General features: G+C 34.0%; 1 protein-coding gene across 3 annotated transcripts in view; it reads right to left on the bottom strand.

Moving 5' to 3' along the window:
• LOC136040099 (A-kinase anchor protein 1, mitochondrial-like) overlaps positions 1-13,845 on the bottom strand; it is a 112,806-nt gene extending 98,961 nt beyond the window's left edge. The window contains exons 1-2 of one of the 3 annotated variants that reach the window (XM_065724194.1): positions 13,738-13,817; positions 4,159-4,267 (exon numbers count right to left, since the gene is read on the bottom strand). The gene's annotated coding sequence lies outside the window, so the exon portion shown is untranslated. Of the gene's footprint in view, positions 1-4,158; positions 4,268-13,737 lie in introns of all 3 variants that reach the window. The other 2 variants (XM_065724193.1, XM_065724192.1) reach the window with 2 other exon arrangements.
• Positions 13,846-17,315: the final 3,470 nt, after the last annotated feature.

The raw sequence follows: 17,315 nt of genomic DNA, 5'->3' as shown, positions 1-17,315 counted from the left end.
AAGCTTGTTATTCTTATTCAATGTTATGCAAATCCCAATCCGTTTTGCTCCCCTCATTCTCACTCACATTCATAGATTTCGAGAAAAAACTTTTTTTATTATTTTCAGTCCATTTAAAGAAAATCATATTTATTATTTCATATTCATTTAAATTCTTGTTGCATAGCACAACAGCTTTTGCAACTATTGGGGCATATTTATAACTTGGTATCCATTTTCAAAGCGTTAATTAGCAGTTCAGATATCATTTATGTTTTAAAGACAGCAAAAAAAGTATTTTAAAGAGGCTCACTTATTTTTAAGTTTGCATGTTGCCAAGTTCTACAACATGCCTAGCATTGGAACTGTACCAGAGTAACGGAGTCGGATTCTAAAATAATTTTATTTTACATTGAGTCTCAATTTTTGCAACATCGTGGTATCATCAAAAGGTCGTAAACAAGGTCGTAACCAGGATTTTTGTTCGGAAGAGGAGGGGTACAAAAAACTTTTACAAAACCAATCAGAAATTTGAATATATACATTTTTGCTACTTTTTGAAGGGTCAGACAAAATTTCGGGAGGGGTGGGGTTCAAACTGAGCAGCTCTCCCCCCTCCCTCTGGATAAGGCCCTGGTAGTTAACTGTCAATAACAATTAAAATCAGGCAGAAATAGGGCATATTATTTGCTTCATTTTATATATTCTGCGTAATTCTCCTATTTTCCACGAATATAATGTTCCAATTGATGCAACTTCAAGATATTATCCAAAGGTTGTAATTGACATAATTACAATTTGCGAAAGACAGAAACATGATTCCATTTTCGAAAATCTCAAGATATGTTCTTTGTTTAATTTCATGTATTTTGGATAATTCTCCTGTTTCTCTCGCCTTTTATTTTATTTATCTTAAATAATGTCTCAACTAATGCTATATTGCGGTGTCAACAGCCACAATTACAGTTACAAAAGACACAAAAAAGCAGGGTATCCATTCCTGAAATCTCAATATTTTTCTTTGCTTTATTTAATATGTTCTGCACGATTCTCGTATTTTCCCTCAACTAAATTTATCACAACTAACATCTCAATTGATACAACATTGTGGTTTTACCCAAAGGTCAATGCTATTGGAAATACTTTTAAAATGTAGTTAATTATAAATACAGATTACTCATACAATAAAGTAATTAATTAGTAATTGAAAATACATTGCCATGGAAGTAATTTGTATTTGATTGCAAAATAAGTATTTAAATTACAAGTTACTCTAGCAACAAAACACCTTTTTATCAAAGCATACCGCTTATGATGAAAATTCTTATAAAACTCATTATCAAATTTAGGAGTTTTCAAAGTTGGGTGCTTTTGAAACCAGAAGTTTCTCAAACTATTATCTAAGCTGATTCCGCTTTACGGTGGAAATCAAACTCCAGCAAAAAAAAAAACGATTTACTATGGTATTTAACAGACTATGGTATGGTAGTACTGAAATTAAAAAAAAAAAACTTTTGAAACGTCTGGATATCAAACAGTTCGTGGTAACGAACTGTAGTAAGGAGCGACCCGGCTCAATAGTAACCAAAACTCTAAAAAATTGAATTTTGATATCAATAGCTACATCAAAAGAATCGCATTTTAATGCTGATTTTAAATATATAAGTTTAATCAAGTTTAATCTTACCCATCAAAAGTTACGAGCCTGAGAAAATTTGCCTTATTTAAGAAAATAGGGAGAAACACCCCCTAAAAGTCGTAGGATCTTAACGAAAATGACACCATCAGATTCAGCGTATCAGAGAACCCTACTATAGAAGTTTCAAGCTCCTATCTACAAAAATGTGGAATTTTGTATTTTTTGCCAGAAGACAAATCACGGGTGCGTGTTTATTTGTTTGTTTTTTTTTTTTTTTCTTTTCCCCAGGGGTCATCGTATCGACCAAGTGGTCCTAGAATGTCGCAAGAGGGCTCATTCTAACGGAAATGAAAAGTTCTAGTGCCCTTTTTAAGTGACCAAAAAAATTGGAGGGCATCTAGGCCCCCTCCCACGCTCATTTTTTTCCCAAAGTCAACGGATCAAAATTTTGAGATAGCCATTTTGTTCAGCATAGTCGAAAACCATAATAACTGTGTCTTTGGGGATGACTTACTCCCCCACAATCCCTGGGGGAGGGGCTGCAAGTTACAAACTTTGACCAGTGTTTACATATAGTAATGGTTATTGGGAAGTGTACAGACGTTTTCAGGGGGATTTTATTTTGTTTGGGGGTGGGGCTGAGGAGAGGGGGCTATGTTGGAGGATCTTTCCTTGGAGGAATCTGTCATGAGGGAAGAAAAATTCAATGAAAAGGGCGCAGGGTTCTCTAGCACTACTATAAGAAAACAATGAAAAATAAACATGAAAACGTTTTTTCAAATGAAAGGAAGAAGTAGCATTGAAACCTAAAACGAACAGAGATAATTACGCATATGAGGGGTTCTAAAAATACTTTAGTATAAAGAGCGAGGTATTTAGGAGGAGATAAATACCTTGCTCTTTATGCTAAAGTATTTTTAGTAATTTCAACTATTTATTCTACGGCCTTTCTGATTCAGGGGTCATTCTTAAAGAATTGGGACAAAACTTACGATTTAGTGTAAAGAGCGAGGTATTAACGAGGGTAAAAACCCCCTCGTATACATAATAAAAATATAAGGTTATGAAAGTTTGTTATGTAAGTTCATTCTTAAGCTACGTGTATTTCTTACTAATAAAAACGTTCATTAAAAATTAAAAGTTCTAGTTGCCATTTTAAGTGACCGAAAAATTGGAGGGCAACTAGGCCTCCTTCTCCACCCCTTGTTTCTCAAAATCGTCTGATCAAAACTAAGAGAAAGCCATTTAGCCAAAAAAAGAATTAATATACAAGTTTCATTTTAATAATTTATGTGCGGAGAGCCAAAACCAAACATGCATTAATTCAAAAACGTTCAGAAATTAAATAAAAAAAACTAATTTTTTTAGCTGAAAGTAAGGAGCGACATTAAAACTTAAAACGAACAGAAATTACTCCGTATATGAAATGGGTTGTCCCCTCCGCAATCCCTCGCTCTTTACGCTGGAGTTTGACTCTTTGCCACAATTCTACTTTTTAAAACAATTAAAAGCTTTAGCGTAAAGAGCGAGGGATTGCGGAGGGGACAACCCATTTCATATACGGAGTAATTTCTGTTCGTTTTAAGTTTTAATGTCGCTCCTTACTTTCAGCTAAAAAAATTAGTTTTTTTTATTTAATTCTTTCAAGGACTCGATCTAAACGCTTTTTATCGCCTATGAACCTCAATAACTAAATGTTCATGTTACAGCAAAAAGAAGAATCCATGTTCGTCTAAAGTCAGTCAACGGATCATCAGCTTTGGTTACCAGAATATGTTTCATGTCGTCACAAATGACATCAATGATTCGGTCCGGATATCTCCCTGTATCTATCTTCCCTTGAAACCAGGGCGGCTTCCACAAGCTAGTGCTAGCTTCTTATAACTAGGTTCACTTAGCTGTATTGTAAAAGCGTGTGCAAACTGGTTTTCTAAACTATCCAGGATCGTTTCCATGAGAGCTTGTACGTGCTTGACAGAGCGATTTTGTTCCATGTCAATCATTTTCTTTTTAAGTGCAATCGACGTGGGCAACAGCGTTCTCACAAAACAGTTCTAGTTCCCCTGTATGTCAAGTACCTTGCCGACAGGCTCAGTTACCTTGGCATACTCCTCGAGAAACTCCAGCTCAATCTGGCTCAACTTAGGGAAGGTTTAATTCGGCCCGAACCTGCCATATCTTGTCCAGCACTTCGACAATCCTTTTCAGAGCATCATGTCAAGAATTCTATCGAGTTGCATTGGGAACATTAATCTGCTTTGACATTATATCTTGAACTTCATCAGAGGCATTCGAGCCCTGCCTCAGTGCCTCGTCGCATTCCATAGTGCTTAACAATTCCCTATTAAAATATGTTACAATTTTTCATACAATACATTTGATATGGCTGTTTCACTATCTTTACAAGCTACATGAAAACCCTGTATCTGGAAAAACAGTGAACACTCTCGAAAGCTGAATTTGATAGACAAAAGTATTGAAAATATTGGAATAAGTTAATTTGTATTAAAATACAGAAAAACACATATTTAAATACTTACAATTAAATACTTCCACAACACTGCCAAAGGTCATATGTGACATAATTGCAGTTTAAAATAGATCGAACCTGGTTTGACCCACCTCACCCCCAGAAGTTTTTGTACATTCCTGAAATCAAGGAAGTTTTATTTATTTTATTTAAGTATTTGATATAATTAGCTTATTCTCAAATGTTTTCTTTTTTTATTTTCACCCTCCTCTTTCACTTCTAGACCCCTCAGAATTCTAAGTTACATAACTGGCTTACCCCCCCCCCCCGTAAATCTATTGATACTTTAAAGGTTAATTGGTTTCTGTGAAATATCCCTTGAATATTTGCCCACAACTACGCATTGCACTCTTAGTCGAGGGTATCAAATCAAAGATCGCTACTTGCGCAACGGAGACCATTGGTGTGGCATATGAAAGCTTTTTTTCGTAGAGGCATAAGTCTGTGCTTGGAATCTCCACATTTGAGAAAAATACTAAATAAATAAAGAAGGGGGTGAACAGCAATATTGGACGAACATAAGTACCTTTCAGATTAATTAATGGAAAGATATAAAAGTATGCAATTTGAACAAGACAAGCAAACATCAAACAGTTTGCTTTATCAGTCAATGATCTTCAAGCCATTTAAAATATTCTTCATATATACCAACAAACTATTGATATTTATCTTATAGGGACAAATAGGACTACTACATACTTATATAGTAGTTTTATTTGGAAAACTTTTTGTAATATTAATTTTTGAACTATTTTTTGAAATAAAATGGACTAATAAATGGAACTGGGGGCAGAGCCGGAAAATCCGCCAACGCTACCATGCGTTCGACGTTTCTGGGCATTTTTTCAAACTTTATAGTTGTGTTTTTTATTCAAAATTGAGATCAAACAATTATTATTACATTAATTTTGTTAACAATACCAATTCTGCCGATTTTGACTTACTATTACGCTAAAATGTGCCAGATTAAAACGCTAAGAAGCGCCAAGCGCTAGATGGCGCCGGTGATTTTTTATACAGTAGCCACTGTGGTTGTCCGCTCTTATAGCTTACCTATACAATTTGTATGGCAATTTGCTCTGGCCTGGTTTTCAGAAGGTACAGAATACTAATCAATATTCATCATTGTATTTTGTGTGTATGATAAAACTTACACTGTTTCTTTTGGACTCTGGGATTTAGCTTCTGATTTATGTAAAGGACGTACCGTATCCCCGTCATGTTTTTTGTGGTTCAATTCACATGTACATCTTTTATTGCCTTAAAAATAAAACACTATCTACTGCAGCCACCAGTAACCATAGGTTCCGTTACGACTGACGTATTGGAGGGGCAACAACCTTGTAAAAACAAATATGGCTTCTAAACGCGGAGACCCTATTGAAGCTTGATTTGAGTGAGGTAAACAATAAAACCTCAATTTATAAAAAAAAATGTTTTGCATTAATAATGTTTACACAAAGCTTTTTGGTAAATGCAAAGCATATTTTGTTATCTTTTGATAGAGAGTAGACCAAATTTACTTTCAAAATCTGTCTCACTTCGCAAATATTAGTATATTTATTTGAAATCAAAGAGAATCTCAAAGACTGACCTTCGATCTTCTGCTTCGATTAATTATGTATTTTAGGACAGATAATAAGACAGCTTTTGCTTTCTTATGCTACAATACGCAAGCCCGCCTAAGTAGGGAGATACTCTCTGAACCCCCTTTAAATGCAGGTTTTGAATTGTGCCATCATTTTCCAAACAGCAAAGTAACTTGAAACAGAGCCTTTAAGAGATTAAATAAAAATGTGTTGAAAACATCCTTCTTAGCCCATATATGAGCTATATATCCCGTTACTGAGGATATTTTCACTTTCAATAACATTTTTCCAAGCTCACAAAACTCCAAACCTGAAGAGGAAGAATGGAGGCTGCATATACTTGAGTGCACATCTCCCTACTCCAAAAAGAAAGTTTCAGTCATCTTACTCGGTAACTTCTAGAAATAGCATATAGTCACTGATCTTGCATTTTACCCAAATTAGAAACTGGAAAGTTGTTCTGAAGCCCTAACCCTCAAAACCTGAAACAATCACCCAATAATCACTACAGCACTGACTTCAGTAACTTAGAAAATTCATATGTTTTGAGATACCATATAAAACTTTTGGAAAAGGGCCTACATACCTGACGAAGTAAGAGTTTACGAAGTTTTTTTTTTTTTACATTAACCTCTATGATAAAAAAAAATAAAAAAATACCCTCCATAACTGTCTTAAGTATTTAATCAATTACAAGTCAGAATACTTTGCTATTGAATTCAGAGGGAAAAACTGTATGTGTGTCTGGACTAACACAAATCCATCAATCTGAGAAAAAAGAATTATTTGTAAATGAAATCCCAACACAATCAGTGTCTTCTGAATGATTGAGAAAGAAAACCTTGCATCACAACCAATTATAAAAGAAACTGACAGTCTTTCATAAGTCAAATGATTAAAGCAATAAATTTCAAATCACAACCGTTTTAATCAAAATTTTTTGCCAGAATTATGTTGCAATTTCTCCAATATACAAAGAGCAACCCATACTATGTATTCATATATTATTTTTTTCATGAAAATGACTACATCAATAAAAAACGAACAAAAATTATGTTAAGAAACGTTTTCAACAAAACAAGTTTTTCAAATAAAAGTAAAGAGCCCCGTGAACATGTATGTTAGAGTTTCTGACTCTAAGGCTTACTGAATCACACAAAAGTTCACTGGCTTTCAAGAGGAAAATTTTTGAAAAATCTTGTTCGTCTTGCAGTAGTAGTAATTTATGTCATTGAAAGGTCCAGTGAAGCTGTTGTGCAAGAGGGCTAACAAAAGAAAAGATTTTTTTCTCCAGCTTTAGCATCATATGCCTGTTGAATGGTCATCATATGCACCCAATTTGGTAATAAGCCAGTTGAAAGGTCTAAGCCAAAAATTTGTGAGCTCACCAATCATTGACTTCAAAGCCAATCTCAATTAAGATTGGGTGACCAAACCAAGGTTCATACAATGGGATGCAGTAGACAACCCACAAACCCATTATTACTAACTTACATGCACCGATTTTTCTATATGGCTAGAAATTCAAATTTGAAGTGTTTCAAATTAAAATGTGTCTTGTTGTTTACAGTTCAATATCTTGCAAGAAATTGAACTATCAAAATTTTGTTCACAATCTTGTTTATTAACCTTGATTCATTTGTTATTAATTATTAAACAATCAAAAATTCAAACAATCAAAAAAATCCTTTTAAATTAACTAAAATTAGCACTTACTTTCTATTTACTTTACTTACTTACTATTAGAACTAATGAAAAGCGTTGTTTCCCATTACTTAACCTTAAGTAGCTTAATCTCATATGAATGGTTAATAAATACATTTATTCTCAGTGAAACACATTTTGTGAGTTGTCTAAATTCTCAGGCTTTCTTAATGAGTCCTATCTAGTGAAAAGGAAATCATGATTATACCTTTCCTGCATCGAAGAAAAACAAGAGCCAAGAGCTCATATGACACTTGTGATGAGGTCGGAAAAGTTAAGAGCCAAGAGCTTCTTCCCACCAAGTTTCATTACGATCTCTCCACTCTAAGTGTTTTCCAAGATTTCCGATTTTCCTCTCAGAGCTCTGAGACCCAAAATCCTTCTAAATATCAAATTTCATTAAGATCGGATAACCCAATCATAAGTTAAAAATACCTCATTTTTCAATTTTTTTCAAATTAACTGTTCTTCCACCCCCCCCCCAAGATGGTCAAATCATGGAAATGACTATTTCTAATTTAGTCTGGTCAAGTCCCTGATACACCTACCAACTTTCACCGATTGCTATATTGATCACGTATCTAGTTTTGGATCTTCTTCATGTAAAAATTTAGGAGGTCCAAGATTCGAATCCCTGATCCCTGATACACCTGCCAACTTTCATTGTCGTAGCTTATATGGAAGTGCCCAAACTAGCAAGTCTCCCCAATGCCCCCAAAAAGAGCGGATCTGGTCCAGTTATGTCAACAATGTATCTAGGACATGTGTTTATTCTTCCCACCAAGTTTCATCCCAATCTCTACACTCTGAGGATTTTCCAGATTTCCTGTTTACCCCTCCAACTCCCCCAAATGTCACCAGATCCAGTCAGGATTTAAAGTAAGATCTCTGAGACACAATATGCTTCTAAATATTAAATTTCATTAAGATCCTATTACCCATTTATAAGTTAAAAATAGATCATTTTTTCTCATTTTTGCAAATTGACTGTCCCCCCATTCATCCCTAGATAGTCGAATTGGAGAAACAACTATTTCTAAATTAATCTGGTCTGGTCCTTGCTGCGTCTACCAAATTTCATCGTCCTAACTTATCTGGAAGTGCTGAAACTAGCAAAACTGGTACAGACAGACCAACAGAAATTGTGGTTGCTGTATGTCACTTGGTAAATACAAAGTGCCATAAAAATAGGAACCAAGTGGAATATGTATAGTTACCATTGACATAAAAGAATTAAAAGAAATTTTGTTCTCAATAATTTAGAAAAGCATATTGAGCCCTGAAAAGGTTATTCAATTTCTGCAAGCAATCAAAAAGACTGAATATATAAGTATTTTTTTTCATTCTTGACAAATTTGGCAATGACAAACATATATCTAATGAATATGGGATTGGCAATAGATCAAATCACTCTAATCGTAGTGATAGACAATACTAGGGTTCATGAAATTTATGTATGTAAATCCAAGGATAAACAGAGCAATACAGACTTCACTGTTTGAGCTATTTTGAGCTGTATGACCAACGACTTCACAGTTTGAGCTATTAAAAAGGTGGGTGATCATTTAATGCATGTGGTGAACTCAGTGTCAGATGTTAAACAAAGACATGAGGACCCTAGATTTACTTGTATATTGAATGATACATTTATAGCTACCAACTGAAAAATGATTTAGGCTTGCTTCTTTAGCTCTTATGGGCTTCATGTGTGTTTTAGGGTCCTGTTTTAGAGGCTTAAGGTATGTGATTATTTCCCCACCCTTATTATGCTGCTGGTTGATATTTTGTTAATAAATAATATAAAAATGACTCTACAGTTGTTTTAAAGTTACTTTCTACTAGGATAGCCTTGAAAATGTTGTGTTTTTTTGTTTTGTTTTTTAAGGAATTTATTTAACTGGTTTGTGCAGTGACTCTATATTCCTTCAAATCCATTGCCCCAGCTCAAAACGCTTATCCTGACAAGATTTCCATGCTTAATATGTCCTGGCTGTCTGTCACATGGGTGTTCTTTAATAATCTAATTATAGTCACTTTATGCTCTCCAGGGTACTTAAATGCAGTCCTTTGAGGAATTTTTCAATCCTTGATAACAAAACAAGGTTGGACATACACAGATCAGGACCTCAACATGACTGGGAGAGTACTTAGATACCGGCCTTGCTCAAGGAGTATGTTGTAATGAAGATGGCATTACTGAAAGTATTTTCATTGCACAATACTTCCAAGAATTTTATCTTGCACCTCATACAATGGAGTTTGCCCTGGGGAAATGTTCTCAAGCTACTATCCCTAATATTCTTTATTTTGAGGGCTATGAAAAATCTAGATCATGGGGCACTATCTTAGAAAGCAGTTGAGTTAGGAGATAAAGCTTTCAAGAATGAATTCAAAGCATTAGTCACATATCTGTGAAGGTATTTTCAGGCTCTTATCTATACTTATCTCCTATTTCTAAGGCTTAGGATATTCTAGATTCTAAGCCTTAAAACACCTTTAAGATTTTAAGACATATTATTTGTTTTTGTTTAATTCAGGAGATATTATATAATTATAACAACATGGTTATCAAAGATTAGTGCCCTTTAAAGGAGGAATTGGGTTAACTGTCTTTTGCACTGCCTTTTCTGAACCAAACACCATACTAATACAATGCTTACTTTGTTATATCCCAAAAATTTCTATAAATCAGATTTTTGGGGTTGCTCCTACTGTAATTATTTTTAGTCCATTTATTTTTGAATTATACTCTTACGGTGCTATAAATACTTGTGATTGACTCAATATTATATCTTTATGTGGTAGATTAACATGTATCTTCCTCAATGAGTAAGATTCAAGAATTTTCTTATATCATGCAAATATTTGTGATTTGTTTAAGGTTTACTCATTGTCATTAATTGTCAACTATTTTGACAAAATGCTGTTGAAAAATAAAAACAGAAAAAAGTTTAAAATAAACAACTTCAGAAAGGCTTTTTAAAGCATTTTAGCTATGTTAGTGGATTGGATGCCAAATACAAGCCTTAGAGGAATAGGGTTCAATTGGTTCTGGGCAAAACAGCCCTCAGCCCCCCACCAGCTCCAATGCAATGATACAACCAACAATATTTTCCAAGAAAAAATAGTACCAAAAAGAGGCAAAACAATACAACTTGTCATCTACATTAAAAGGACATAAATGACATGCAGATCTGCAATATTTTACAAATTAAATTACACAAAAATAAATAAAGTATATTAACTCAATTCATTTTTAAATATGGTGGAAAAATTTAGATTCAGCTTGAAGTACCCTAGCATATCTGATTAATAAACATGTCCCAAATTCAGTGAAGTAAGAATTTAGGATTTCTAGTTAGGGCAAAACCAGCTATAGGGCTGTTACAATGGCTTAACCAGCTAAAAATTATTGTAGTCAAATTGAAAATGAGAGGTTTTAGACTATTTAAAAAAATAGATATTCTTTTATTACAAAAAACACACATTTTACATTTTCCCTGCCAGGAAAGGCAACAAATCCTAGGCAAATAAAGCTTTCAGAAATTGATCCAGAGACCAAATTGCAGCCTTAGAGTCTGTTGCACTATCTATCTTTAGCCCTACTTCTCCAAGGGTAGTGACTTTTGATAAGCTTGAACAAACTTTGTGCTGCCAAAGCAAAATTTCATAAATCTACACAACAAAGGAGATCTATGAAAAGTATTTCAATCCTCACATTTTAGGTAAATCCTGACCTTTAACATCTTAAAGAATCTTAAAAATGTATTTTTTAATTGAAGAAAGGGTTAAATTGATGCTGTAATGAAGAAAAGAGAAAAAAGTATACACCAATTTGCTATTTATCTTTCCAAGAGCATTACCACCACCACCCCCAATTTTTGATGTATGTTTATTTTACATACAGAAGCTTGATGATTTTTGCATTAGTTCTTACATATAACCTATTCTGAGATACTAGACCTTTGAGAGTCATGATACCAGTCTACATTATGTATCTTATAAGTATTCTGCATAACTGAGTGTCTTATTATGTCCATGTTCACATATTTTACTAATGCCAATATTTAGCTAGTACTAATTTGAGCCAAATAGATTTGATACAAGATTCTTCATAAAAACTAGGGATAGCTAAATCATTAAATTGGCAAAACCTCATTGTGAATGCAAAAGCTTCTCTAACATACAAATAGTAAAAGTTGAACTATGGATTCTTATATAAAACTTTCCACAAAATAAGTTTTTCAAACAATGCAAAGAGTTCTATTAAGCCCAATTTCAGTGGAAATGAAGTCAAATAAACTTCCAAATGTAAAACTACTACAAATCACCATCAATAAACAGAAGAAACTCAAAATTAACAGAAATCACAATAAATAAGCAATTCAATCCTGAATCAAGTAAAAATCAACATGAGTGGGGCTGAAAACCCCCATGCCTTCTCAAGACCAGCTAGGGTGCTAGGGTGAAACAAAATGCATCCCTTGATGCCTATTTTATGCTCATTCATAATTCAATAATTTCTTATTGGGCAAATTCCATTTTGATCCCCTTAAGAACTAAACAGCCCATAATAACCAAAAGTTTAAAAGTGTATTTAAAAACAACTGGCCAGTGAGAAAAAACTGCCATTTGTAGATGCTACAGGAACAGTAATTATTATTTTCAGTACTTGTGTATTGTAGCAACCACACAGTTGTTCTTGATCTGTTGTAAACTCTGTGCTTGTTTCCATAATTTGTTTACAAAAAGGTATTGTAGTTAATACTAATCAGTTATAGAAACTATGCCCAAGAAATGAAGTTAGGTAAATCTGATGAACTATACCAAAATATGATAAAAATATAGCACCTTATTAACAAAATTTTGGAAACTGCAAAAGAAAATTATGGAAAGCAGGCTACCTAGAGTGTTTGGATGTCAGTAAGAATTGCAATGAAAGGACCTCTGCCCTCTGATATCACTGCTGTCTGCTATACATACTCCACTAAAATACATATGCAAGCAACTTTTTTCAAACATGCCTGAGGTTAACACTTCCAAAAAGAATCCTTCTCAGAAGAGTATAAAGTAATGTTGTGTCAACTTAGGCACTGTTTTGTTTCAGGGCACCCCCTTATCCTGGAAAAGTCTAATTACCTCTTCTTCAGTCCTTGGCAAATCCCAAATCCTCATTTGAACATCCATGGCTGTAGTATTATACTATCAGACACTTTCTACCATCATTGTACATTGCAAACAAAATGAGTTTTATGGCTATGTTCCATGTGATACTGTCCAAATATTGGTGTGGTTATTATAGTTACCTTATTTTCATTCACCTGAGTAGTAAAATGTTATTAGAAAACAATTTTTTTCTGAATAACATTTTACAATCAAGACTAAGGAAAATAAAAATTACCATTCCTGAATTAGTTACAAGTGACAATTTTTCCACATGAGATTTTTTTATAACATGTTTTAAACCTTTTGGTAACTATGGACTTTTTCACCTTTTGGGGCCCTATTTAGTGCTTGAAATGGAATCTAGCAATGAAATAATTATTGGGTTAAAAAACAATATTAGAAAAGGCATCACATGCTACATTCACTCTAATCCAAGCTAAATTATGTTGTAAACTGTAAATTTACCATCAAAGGATTTAAAACATTTCTAGCGGTGATTATAGGCCTATGCAGAATCTCCACTTTCTCTATTATTGGCAAAATAATTATACTTAATACATATTGCATGCAGCTCTGCTATACTACCTAGAAATTGCCATTTAATAATTTAGAGGAGTTATTATACCCTATAGCTCATACCTATTGACTCTTTGGGAGAAGACCCCTCTTGCCCCCAATATAGGCTAAGTGCTAGAGTTACATCCCTGAAAGTATAGGCCTATAGCCAAAATTAGGTAGGTATTCTTTATTAATTTGTCTAATACATATTTCTTGTTTCAGCCTGTATACCCATAAATTGCCCCAACTGTGATGAAAAAAGAACCAGTCCAACAAGAAGAATGGGTGGCAGAATGCATTGGATTTATAAAGTTTAGACTAGCCTATAGCCTAGCCCATATTTAGATTTTAGGGTTAGGGGTGGGTAAAGGATTGTAAGGTTGCATGCAAGTTGTGTGTTAGGTTTACAATCATTCTAGAAAGCCCATCATAAGTAAGAATTGTTTCCTTCTCAATAGCCCCTAATCTAGACTTTCCCCTCCCCAAGTCCCAATTCAAGATTTCTTCCCTCTAGCCTACAACCATATTTGTAAAGCACATTAAATTCCAAAAAGGAAAATTTTCGCGCTTACCATAGACTGAGTTTACCAATTACAGACTACTAAAATGTCCTATTAAGCTTTCCAGATCCAGCTTTCCCTCGTGCTTAAAGTTACTGGTGAGTTGTAAATCAGAGTGGAAGGGGTTTTATTTCTGGGAGCTGCGTTTGCGCCATGTACATTTTGTTTCCTAATGTTTTATTTGTTTCTTTTATGATTAACAGAAATAGAGTAGTGAGCACGTTTTTTCAGAGTAGTTTTAAATAGCACAATTCTACAATAAACTAATAATTATTATTTTTGGACAGAAGCAAACCTGAAAAAAAATTTTTGTGTTGCATGCCTTCAATTATCTTCTATTTTGAAGCAGTTGCTCAAATTAAAAATTTTTACGTCGAATAGGAAATCAAGTAGTCTTTTTCTTTGTAGTGAAAACACGAAAAAACGTCAATATAATTGAATTATAAAATATTAACTTTTATGCATAATCTTTTGTGTGGATATTATGTAAACATTTTACTTTTCAAATCCTAGTCATGTCAACAGAGAATTGGCCAAACTCCAAAACTACTCGTCGCGTTAATAAGAACGTAGCTCAGTGCTTTTTCAAAAGGTTTTTTTCTGTGCTTAAACAGTTCTTGTGTGACGATTATAGTTAAAACAAAAGTTGTTGGTACTGAATAAGTTACATCGAGCAGTAAAACTAGAAATACAAAATTGGATAAAATAAAATTCTAGGAAAATGAAATACCCCTGATACTATTACGACTCAAGGTTACTCTAATTCAACGGCGATGCAGTTTTAGTGGAGTTCATCATAATTACTTCTCAATTTCTAAGTAGAAATACCTTTTTGAAGTAATTGTATCTGCGCAAACCTTCAGAAGTTCAAGATAGAGGATTACAAAATCTGATCACTCACTCAATTTGTCTTTTAGCACAAAAAATACTTGTGAATGTTCCACATGTTTGTTCTAGATCAAGGTAACATATATTTAGAACCATACGTCACTTTTTGAGCTCGAAGTCTGCCCATACGAATATGATAAATTGAAAACTTCAGATTTAGCATGTTTTCTTAATTTTTGAGCTATAGCATATTGGCCAATCCTTAGCCAAATTGTAAGATAGAATTTCATTTAACTTATTATATCTATATATCGTAGGCAGAGCAATAGTGCTGCCTGAGTAAAGAGCGATGTAGACACAACGCAATATTTATTTATGTTTTGTTTTTTGTTTGTACCAGGGCACTTCGTATCGAAAGAGTTATCGTAGAAACTTACGAAAGGGCTGGTTTGATTGAAAATTAAAGATGCTAGTGCCCTCCTTCATATTCAGAAGTGATTGGAAGGCAGCTAATCCCCTTCCCACGCCTCCCATTTCCACAAACACAGTCCCTTGTTCATGTTGGAAGTCTTATTTTGGCAAGAGTGGTTAACATCTAGCAGAATGATTACATAAAAGATTTCAATAAATAAATCCTTGAGATGTGAATGTGAAAGTAAAATCACGGTTTTGATTTTACTTTGGCCCACAGCATTTTTTAAAATCCAAATCATTTAGTTTTTTTGATGAGTCAACTTTAATATCGAAAGCAACTGACATACCACAAGCTTTTATGAAGGCAATCTGAATATAAAAAAAAATATATAAATAGAGACGTTGCTTTAAATAGATATGCTGAAGATATTCCTTTAAACCCAATTTACAATAGCTAATATACAACAATTCAAATAACACTTTCCTCAGTTCAAATTATAAACATAAGACTGCACTTTTAATGAGAATCCGGCCAATAGGCAAGCTAAGTCAATTGCTAAGCAAAGAAGTTTTGCCCAATATAATTGGTCTTTGGTCTTTCATTTATTCTAGCTTTAATTGTTTGATACAGTGTTTCTTTTGCTCAGTTGAATCTACTTGAAAATTTTGGTTTTAATTATTTATTTATTTTGAGCATCGAAGATGCTTTTGCAGAGGCATTTCAGTCGAGACTATCCGGCCCTTTTCCTTTTGATTTACTCTGTGAGGTGAACAGAGTTACTGATTCAACTGCATCTTATTTTATCTTCAATCCGCTCAGATTTCTTTCAGTGAATCTTTTCATTCTAGGAGTTGAAATCTTAGAGGATAAACATTGAGTTCTGAACTCTTCGTGCAGGTACAGTCAGATAGACTCTTAGCTGATCATGCGACTTTGTGGTGTTTGAGGCAATTTAATAGTTTACATTGTATACTCTGCAGACGTCAGCATATTACATTCGAATAGGCAATGGTCAATTGTTTCATTTTTCTAAATCACAATACCTGCCAAGAGAGAACTGAGTCACTTGAATTAGGGGACTGATATGAAAACGCCTGAAAATTTAGCCCATTCAAGCTAGGCTGAATTCTATGATAAATTTTAGAAAAATGTTTATTGGGAAACGGAGATAAAATATCATTATTCTTGTCTAACAATACCTTCGATAATCTTCAGCGACATTTTCCACTACTAGGGATTGGTCGAAAGTCATTTTCATTCTCTTCATGGATAAGAGCAAACACTCTCACCTCCACCATTGTGCTACCTACCAAATTTGACCCATCATGTGAGCTTTGAAATAGTGAGTTTGACCAGCAAAGATGTAGAACATTTTCGATAGTATTTGGAGTAGGGCCTGGGGGGACTTTTTGGGTTTTCTATGCATTGCCTATTCGAATAAGCTTTAATACTAATAGTCGGAGGTTATAATACCAGACCGTATGCACTCTTGTGTAGGGAAGACTTCACCATCCACAAAAAAACACCCCAGTGTGGTCCGAAAAATGGTTTGGTGCACGATTGGTTACTTTGACTGCTGACAAATCGAGATGCATATTCACAAGAGAGTTTATTATAAATTTCTTAATGTATTGCTGTCGGCTACTTATTTATGTTAATCATTTGCTATTTTTTCTTCTTTGTAATACGTCATGTACAGCCATTGTGGTCTTAGATTGAATTTACGGCAGCCTCATATCTATAAGCTTAAGAAAAGGTTTTACCAGTTTTCTTAAAGAATTTATAAGCTAGATAGCAATTCACATTCGTATTGGTTTTCCACAGCCAAGAACGAGCATAGGTAAAAGCGTATCCAAGACCTTGTACCTATGTCTAACCGAAACTGAAAGGACAGAAATGAGGAAATAACAGGCTTCTGATAATTTGTTTACGAAATTCTGTGCCGTGTATTTCTTCCATTCCAAACTATTAAAAAATTTCACTATTTAGGAAATTTTTGGAAGTTTGAAATATGCAGATACCAGGGGTAGTCAATTTTAAAATTGTTTTAAAAACGCCCAATGGGGGGTAGGTATTGCTGTTTTTTGTGGAAGCCTTTATGCCCCAATCCTTGATTCAGTTTGTTAAGTTCTCTTAAGTTTTCAGTCAGATATTGTAGATGTTAATACAATTTTCAAAGACTTGGCAACCATGGTTCATGAGCAAGGTGAAATGATTGATAGCATAGAAGCTAATGTAGAGTCAGCGACAATGCGAGTTGAGGAAGGGACAAATCAATTACGAACAGCAAGCAATTATCAGGTAATTCATTTTGGGGTAAAAGTGCAGAATATTAGCTTTTTGCCAG

Source organism: Artemia franciscana, chromosome 20, assembly GCF_032884065.1.
Source record: "Artemia franciscana chromosome 20, ASM3288406v1, whole genome shotgun sequence".
In the NCBI taxonomy this organism is placed as follows: domain Eukaryota; kingdom Metazoa; phylum Arthropoda; class Branchiopoda; order Anostraca; family Artemiidae; genus Artemia; species Artemia franciscana.
Note: the sequence above shows the minus strand (reverse complement) of the source record. Positions and strands in the feature narration are given on the sequence as shown.